Source organism: Sphaerodactylus townsendi, linkage group LG01 (genome assembly GCF_021028975.2).
Source record: "Sphaerodactylus townsendi isolate TG3544 linkage group LG01, MPM_Stown_v2.3, whole genome shotgun sequence".
Classification (NCBI taxonomy): Eukaryota; Metazoa; Chordata; class Lepidosauria; order Squamata; family Sphaerodactylidae; genus Sphaerodactylus; species Sphaerodactylus townsendi.
In genome coordinates this window covers 84,374,387-84,383,077 of record NC_059425.1, presented here as the reverse complement: position 1 = coordinate 84,383,077, position 8,691 = coordinate 84,374,387, and positions in this window count along the sequence as shown.

Genomic DNA, 8,691 nt, shown 5'->3' with positions numbered 1-8,691 from the left:
CAGGAGGTTGGTCTTTGTTTTATACCGCCTGGGAAGGCTTTCCTGATGATGATGATGATGATGATGATGATGATGATGATGATGATGATGATGATGATGATGATATAACTGTGATTGGTGAACAGACAATGGGATGTCAAGATCGTAAAATAATAGCTGAGACTCAAGAACATTTGCCACTCAACTCCCAGGCCATCAGTCTGAACCATTGAGGTTGTGGTTGAAAAGCTGGACCGACTCAACATTTCCAGTTTTACTGGTAAAATTAGAGGAGGAAGCGCCACCAGATGCTGAATGCCTTCCCTTGATTTCTGTATGAAGACAAAGGAGCAAAATGTGGCAAAGGTATCCTTGAAAATCCTTTGGTCATGATGATCTTGTGCTTCTGTCTGTTCTCGAAGGCAATCACCTTAGAATGTCAGAGTTATACCCCACTAAAATACTAAGTGATTGCTTAGGAGCTTTGTTGTCTTGACTGGTTTGTTGAACTTCAGAGTGAAATGGTTGCAATTTAGTTGTCTTCAAAAGGACTGCATTAAAGGTATCCAGTTGAATTTCCTGCCTGCCCAGGAGTGAGAAATCCTAATGTGCGTCTACTCAAGAGATGTGTCTAGGCATTACTTTTAAAACATTTTTAACTTTGTCCAGTGGATTTTCAAACAGTATGTTCCCCTGAAAGGGAGAACTTTATAATTACAGATTATGGATTTATAATGTCTATTAGCTTGGTATGCACATAACCAGAGGTTGCACCTTCCAGTGACTGAGCAGGCCATGGCCCCTGAGAAGAAAAGAAGAGAATCAAAGCTATATCTGCTGTGCAGGAGAGAGCCTTCAGAATGTTGTTCTTTCCCTAGCTAAGCATCTATTGCTGCTCTGCAAACTACATGAGCCATTGCAGATGTTCTAATGCAGGGGTAGGGAACCTGTGGCTATCCAGATGTTCAGGAACTACAATTCCCATCAGCCCCTGTCAGCATGGCCAATTGCATCGGCCAATTGCCCCCTCCAGCCAGTGCCGCCAAGTAGAAAGAGCTTCTTTTGTGGCGGCCGTCTCCTTGTCCCCTACCGTCCAGTTCAGTTCAGGGCCAGAAAGTTTCTTTGACAAGTAAGCACACGGGAAAAGTTTATTATCTTTATTTTTCTGCAAGAGGGCAGCCCCCAAAGCTTTATCCGAAGCATCGACATGTACTATGAAAGGCAAGTCGGGATCCGGGTGTTTTAAGATGGGCTCAGTAGTGAAAGCAACCTTAAGGGCCTGGAAGGAAGCTTGACAATCCTCAGTCCAGGGAAGGGGAGCCCCGGGTTTGGATGCCTGAGGACCTTTTCCTTTGGTGCGTAGCAGATCCGCTAATGGCAGGGCCAGCTGGGCAAACTGGGGAATAAAGTCTCGATAGAAATTGGCAAACCCCAGGAAAGATTGGAGTTCCTTATGAGTGGTAGGGACGGGCCAGTCAACGACCGCTGCTACCTTGGCAGGGTCCATCTCTAGCCCTTCGGGCAATATCCGATAACCCAAATAGTCCAAGGATGTCTGGTGAAACGCACATTTTGACAACTTGACAAACAGAGAGTTGTCCAGTAGACGTTGCAACACAGCCCTGACCAATCTTTCATGCTCTTCCACTGTTTGTGAGTATATCAGAACATCATCTAAATATACCACTACTCCCTTGAATAAAAAGTCTTGCAAGACATCATTGATCAATGATATGAAAGCCCCTGGGGCTCCGGCTAATCCGAATGGCATTACACAATATTCATATTGTCCAAATTTAGTATTAAACGCTGTTAAATGTTCGTAACCTTCAGCGATCCTTACTCGGTAGTAAGCCTCACGTAAGTCCAATTTGGTGAAAATGCATCCCGTACCCAGAGCGTCAAGCAAATCCTTAATTAAAGGCAAGGGGTACTTGTTGGAAAGTGAGACGGCGTTTAAACCCCGATAATCGGTGCAAAGGCGCAGGGAACCATCTTTCTTTTTTACAAACAAAACGGGGGCAGCGTGGGTGCTTTTGGTTGCCCGCCGAATGAAGCCCCTAGCGAGATTTTTATCAAGGAAAGCACGGAGCTCCTTTTGTTCGGCGGGGCTCATCCGGTATATTCTCCCTTTCGGCAGTTGTGCCCCCGGAACCAAGAGGATCTTGCAATCCGTGTCTCTATGGGGGGGAAGCTGATCGCATTCCTGTTCTTCAAAAACCCTAGCCAGATCCCAGTATTGCTTCGGGATCCCAGCCAGCTCAGGGCTCGGAGCAAGTTCAAGGGCAAGCGAATGTTGTGAATTTGGAGATTCTAGGGTTTCGTCAGGTGGTTCTCCCTCATGCATATGACCCCCACAAGGCGGATCCGTGAATCGAACAATGCGTTGCCCCCAGAAAATGGTGGGTTCATGGGACAAGAGCCAAGGCATACCCAAAACGATGGGGTGTTTGGCGACTGGAGCCAATATGAAGCTACGCCTCTCCCAGTGTTCGGCACAACGTAAAAGCACTGGTTGGGTTTTGAACCGAGCCGGACCCTCAGTCCCCAAGGGACTGCCATCCATCTGAGTAAAGGGGATGGGTTTGGCTAGCGCTATCCGTTCGAGTCCTAACTGTTCTGCTACCTGAGGTTTCATTAGACAGTGGGAGCAGCCTGAGTCCTCTAAAGCCCGGGCCAAAATATGGGTGTGCTTCGCAGAATTGGTTAAAGTAGTCATAATGGTTATGGGGGCCCCCCCTTCACTCACCACGTCAGGCGCCATCTTCTCGTCAGCTGGGCCTGATGAAAGGCTTACTCCTCCAAAATCGATCTCTTCGCTGTCTTCTTGGTCGTCATCAGCCAGGCTGCGGGCAGCTCCTTGAGGCTCCTTCGGACCCGGTTTACGGGGGGTCCTGGCTGAGGATCTCCGTGGTGCGGGGACGGGTGCCTTGGGTTTTTTCGGACAGTTGGCTGCCAGGTGGCCTGGGCCCCCACAATACAAGCATAAGCCAAGACGGCGGCGACGATCGGATGTGGACTCTGTAGAGGGGGGTCCCGTTGTGGTCTTTTTAGGCGGAGCAGCGGCGGCGGCTGCTGCGGGTCTTCCCGTTGGCTTGGTTGGTGGGGCTTTTCCCGTCTTGGATCGATTAAGACGGGATGCAATGAAGTTACCTGTTGTAATCCATTCAGCGAGGGTTTGGGGCTGGCGCACCATGTCTGCCCAGGTGCAGATTTCAGGATCAATTGCATCGTGAAAGTATTCGCATTTCATACGCTCAGGCCAGTCAGGAAGCTTATTTGCCTCTAAACGGAACTCACGGGCGGATTCGGCAAAGGGTCTGTTCCCTTGTTTGATGGTTTTAATAGTCTTACTGGCCTTGTTTTCTTCCTCAGGGTCCTGAAAACGTAATCTAAGTCCTTGGAGTAAGGCGGCTACAGTTTGAAGTTCAGGGGCTCCCTCAATTTCATGGAGTTCCACAAACCATTCAGCAGCATCTCCATCCAATACCGATCCGATGTCCCACACTTTTTCTGCCTCGGAACGGTAAAGGTCATCAAATTCAAGCATGTGCGCATCCAATTGCAGTATAAAATAGGGCAATTGGGAAGCAGTGCCATCGAAACGTGCCGGAATATGGGGTCGAGGATGGCCTCTACCAGCGATCGGGGCGGCTTGGGGCGCAGGAACCGGGGCTGGTCCGGGAGGCGGTTGGGCTGTGAACGCGGGCGGCGGAGCCTGCGGCAGGGGAAGGATTCTTCGCTGTGGCACGGGAGCTCCCCGTTGTGGCCCAACCGGCGGTCGAGGAAGGGGTGAGCGCGGGCGAGTAGCTCCGTCGGCCCTGGTGACGGTTGCCGGCGGTCCGGCATCACGTCGAGTAGCGTCTTCCCTGTCCGCCAAATCTCTCTCTCGGCGCGCAAGAATTTCCCGTTCTTGCCGAAGCCTCTCGCGTTCCTGTTGTTGCAAGGCCGCTTCGACTTCCCCCTGGGTCTTAAGTGCCTTTACGCATTCTCGCTGTCGGTCAAGGTCTTGTTTGGTGTGGTCCAAAACTATGTGGGAGCGTTCAAGATCTTTCAGGAATTGTTCTCGGAGCATCTCTTTCTCCTGGGCAATTTCAGCGTCGCGTTCGCGGCGAAACTGTTCCCGTTCCAATTCCAGAGCCTCACGCTCCCTTTCGAGAGTCTCACGTTCCAGCTCCCAGTCCCGTTTGGCTCTGGCTAGGGCTACGCGCTGTTCCTCCCAATCGTCTGGGTCTACATCCGAACCCCGCTGCGAATCCTCGGTGGGTCCGGCGGTTGCCCCAAGAAGTCCACGTAGGTCGGGGGGGTCGTGGGCACGGGCATCCTCCGCAAAAGTTAGTCTGCGTTGGGACCCTCCGGGTAGATCCAAGATACTCTCTACGGACTGTCGGGGCCCCGATGTGGACTTTGGACGCGCACCCGTACTTTGCCAGTGGTGCGTAGGTGGGGGGTCCTCCAAGTATTGGTCCATATATTTCTCCAACGATTCTTGGGTGTCTCCATTGGCCAATTGGCCATGCTGGCAGGGGCTGATGGGAATTGTAGTTCCTGAACATCTGGAGAGCCGCAGGTTCCCTACCCCTGTTCTAATGGCTGTGCTCTTTTTCCATAGTAACACTTTAGAAATTATAATTGCTGTTATCTAAGATGCAATATGAAACACTTTTTACAAATATATACTAAAGGATCCTCCGCAGGTACATTTTCCCAGTGGAAATTATAATTGTTGTGAGCAGGTGTAATCGTTGTGAGCTAAGATGCAATATGAAACACTTTTTCAATGCTTTAGATAAGACAAAAATATACCAAAGAATTTCACAACACGTAACTCTATGAAGGATATGGAAGACCAATGCATAGCAGAACACAAAAGTGGTATTAAATTAAAGTGGCATTAAATTAAAAAGAAGTGCCCCCACTGGCTAAACACTTTATGGAGAACAATCATGTTCCCTCTGACTGTACCTTTTGGCCTGTGGAAAAATTAACCTGTAAAAATGAAAAATTGACAAAAGCAGATTGAATTGTTAGGCTCCAGAGATATTCCACCAACTGGACATTGGGTATATAGAAGTCTTCACAGGAGCAATTTGCTACTGATCTTGTACTCTTTTTGGAAGAAACACTGCAAGACTAACATATTTTTAACTTTTATTTAGATAGAAAAAAGATTTTAAAATTTGAGCCAAAACCTGTGGGTCCTGAACAGTTTATCTGTCCTCTCCAATTTTTCTTCCTGCAATCTTAAAGAAAATAAGTTCAGAAGCATTGTACATGGTTAAAATTTTCCTGTATGATCTGTAATTTCACTTTTGACAATGCTTTATTTATATGTGTGTGTTAAGTATAATCAAATTGCTTCCAATTCACCAATGAATGACCCAATGAATTAATGACCTCCAAAATGTCTTATCGTTAACACAGGCTAGCTCATGACTTGCAAACTACAGGCTATGGCTTCTTTATTTATGGAATTTCAATTTCTTTCCGGACTGGTTTCCTGCATGTACAGGGTCAGTTTTGTAACTGTCTCTTCCAAAGGTCACAATTTTGAGTGTCTTCTGGGGTTCTTTGCCCATAGGTCTTCATTTATGATCTATCTTTATGGAATTTCATTTATGGATTTTCAACTAAATAATAATTATTTATGAGAACTCAGCAATGTAACTACATGTTATGTATCACAATTCCCCTGAAGAAGCCTGTGAGCAAAATCCATAGGAAATTTATCGAATAATAATTTAAAATTATTTTGCACCTTGAACTTGTTATCTAATCCACTGGTAAAAGGCCAGAATAATAATCCTCAATATATAGACAGCAGTATTTGATACAAGCAAAATTACTGTTTGCTGATAATGAACAATTTTACACAAAGTAAAGTAATTATGATGGGAGGTTTGACTTTCAAAACTTATATCCTGGAAAGTTTGTTGGTCTTTAAGGTGCTACTGGATTCAATCTACTGGTAGTTTTGTTGCTGCAGACCAACACTGCAACTCATCTGACACTAATCCTGGTTGTGTCTCATCAATATGGAGGAAAGGCTGCAACTAGTAAGTGTTCCATCTGAGTAATACATCTTGTGATCTATTTATGGCTCATCTATACAAAATATATTTTTGTGCATCATTTCCAAGCTCCGTCTGTGATTCCGGTGGTTACATGAACATCACCCACTTATCTGAAGATCTAATATCAGGATGATACCTTATAAGAAACCCAGTCATCATCTGTCCCACTTGTTCATTTTACTGATTATGGAATCACAAACTAAATTATATTTCTGCAGGTGTAGGAACATTTTGTCACTTGCTTTGCTGGTAAGAATCTCTGCTGCAAGTATGAAATTGGCTATTTTATTATCTAAGTGCAAGCAGAAGTCAGATCAAATAGGCAACCTCAGCAGAAGAAATACAAAGGTGCAAACACTGGGTGAGAATAGTTTGACTAAATGAGTTAATAGATTTCAGTCCTAGTTTATTGATCTCAAGGGCAGCTTATTATTAGAAGCTGTCATACCTGTCTGTAATAGGGCTGAATATTTACCCTGGCCTCAAAACACAAAACAACTGCACCAAGCAAAGCTGAATATCATGAATATCAGTGTAAAGAGGCTGCAGGTAGCTGCACCAGTCCAAATGAAAAGTCAGAGCAAAAGCCATATAATCTATTTTATTAAGATCAGCAAAATGACACAAAATAGTATGTAAGCGTTAAAATTATCCAGAACTCTTTATCGGATGTTAAAAAGAAAGACCCCCCCCCCATTTCAGGCCACAAGGTCAAGATTCTTTTTGCACACAGGTCCTGTCAGATGGCTAGTTGACTTCAACAGGCCCAGAGTGTAGCAGGCCAATATCAGATTGTGCCTCTGGCATGCTGGGAAGAAGAAATGAGCATTGGTAACCTCCCACTGACTGTTAATAAACTGCTAGGTTTGACTTTCAAAACTTATATCCTGGAAAGTTTGTTGGTATTTAAGGTGCTACTGCCCTCTGACACACACACACCCCCTGAGAATTTCCCTATCACAAGCTCCTGGGAAACTTCCGCATTGCATTCCAGGGGCCTGCCAATGCCTTGGGGTGGGTTGAAGGAAATTCTTTGATGGGTGAAAACCTCCCCTATAACCTGGAAAGGTCTGCTGTATCCTTGGTGCAAATTTTCCAGATGGAGGCAGTGGGTTTCAGACCCCCCCCCTCCTCTCAGCTGACCCCCGTCCTTTCAGAGGAAACTCCTCATGATGGCAACTGGGCTCCACTGAGGGATATTAATTTCTTATTGAAATTGGTGCATCTCCACAGAGTAAAAGTCTTGCAATTGCAATAACTGCAATGCAATGGACAGTCTGAATATCACTCTGCAGAAGCCCTCCTCTAAAAGAGCCATTCTCTGAACTGGGGTACTAACTCCAAAGTAAATATGTTTAGCAATGCATATGGGTTAGGTCAGACGATGTGATTATTTAGTCTTGAAGATACATTGAAGTCACTCCCCCCTTCCCCCCCCCCCCCCCCGTACTTATAGCTTCCAGAGTCTGTTTAGCACTGCTATTCAAATGCTATTCTACAGCAATTCAATAATTCTTCCAGCTGGCTAGAAGCTTCCTTCCTCTAATGATTTAGGAGCAATTGATCAGAGGTTTGTATCCTGTGCCAGAGAAGGCAAGAGATTCTAGGTGATGTACAAGAAGAAATTCATTGCTGCCTCCCCAGTTCCCCCCCAAAAGGCAACCCCTTCAGACAGTACACCTTTGGCTGCCAACGCACATATAGACAATAGACACCCATGTTCTCCCAGTGTACCACAGATTCCTCCATTTTGCATTCAGGAAGAGCTTTGCCATTTGATCTGGCATCTGCATTCAGAATGTTTACAACAATCTTGATAGATCTAGTGATCCATCTGAGATCCTAGGATATCCGCGTACACTTGTACTAGAACAACCTCATAATACAGTTTTCCAAAGAAAGGATAGAGGCATACCCAGTGAACAATGAAGTACCCAGAATTCCATGGGTTCTGGGGTCAACAGAGTTAATAGCATCTTAGAGCCTTCCCAAAGTACCGGGGGGGGGGGGGATTCAGGGCAATGGTTAATGCTGTCCAAAGGAAAATACCAAAAGATGTGATTTATCTGGCAGATCACCAGGGGTACACAATACTTACTTCACTGAAGCAATTTTATGCCCTTCTCCAGAATCCCACTCAGGCAGTTTATCAGAAAACAATACCACAACTGATTCTCATTGACCCTTCCTCCCATTCACATGTTTTGTTTCGAATTAATTTTATATATTGAAGTGTTTTTATTGTTTGCTTAAGATAGGTAGAAAGGTGGCTTTTAAAAGGAATAAAAATAAATACTAAACAGAAGGGCTTCATAGTACATCCACCGTCAATTTTTGATCATCTTCTGGTTCTAGGATTTTCCCTACCAGCTGGACAAGCAAAAATTCATACATAGGAGCAAGTGGTATCTTAAGCTTTTCTCCTTAGGTCTTGAATGCAGTGAATTTTAAGTCTGATGCATATTTCTCCTGTTCCCGTCAGTAAGTTTCCTGCAGATACAAGGGTTACGGCAAGGCAGTGCATATTCCATGGTAACAAACCAAAATTCAGTATTACAAGAATAAATTCCTTTTTTTTAAAGCATGTTGATAATATGGTGCGATGGACTACAGAAGAAAAGTGCATTTTAAAGTGCAG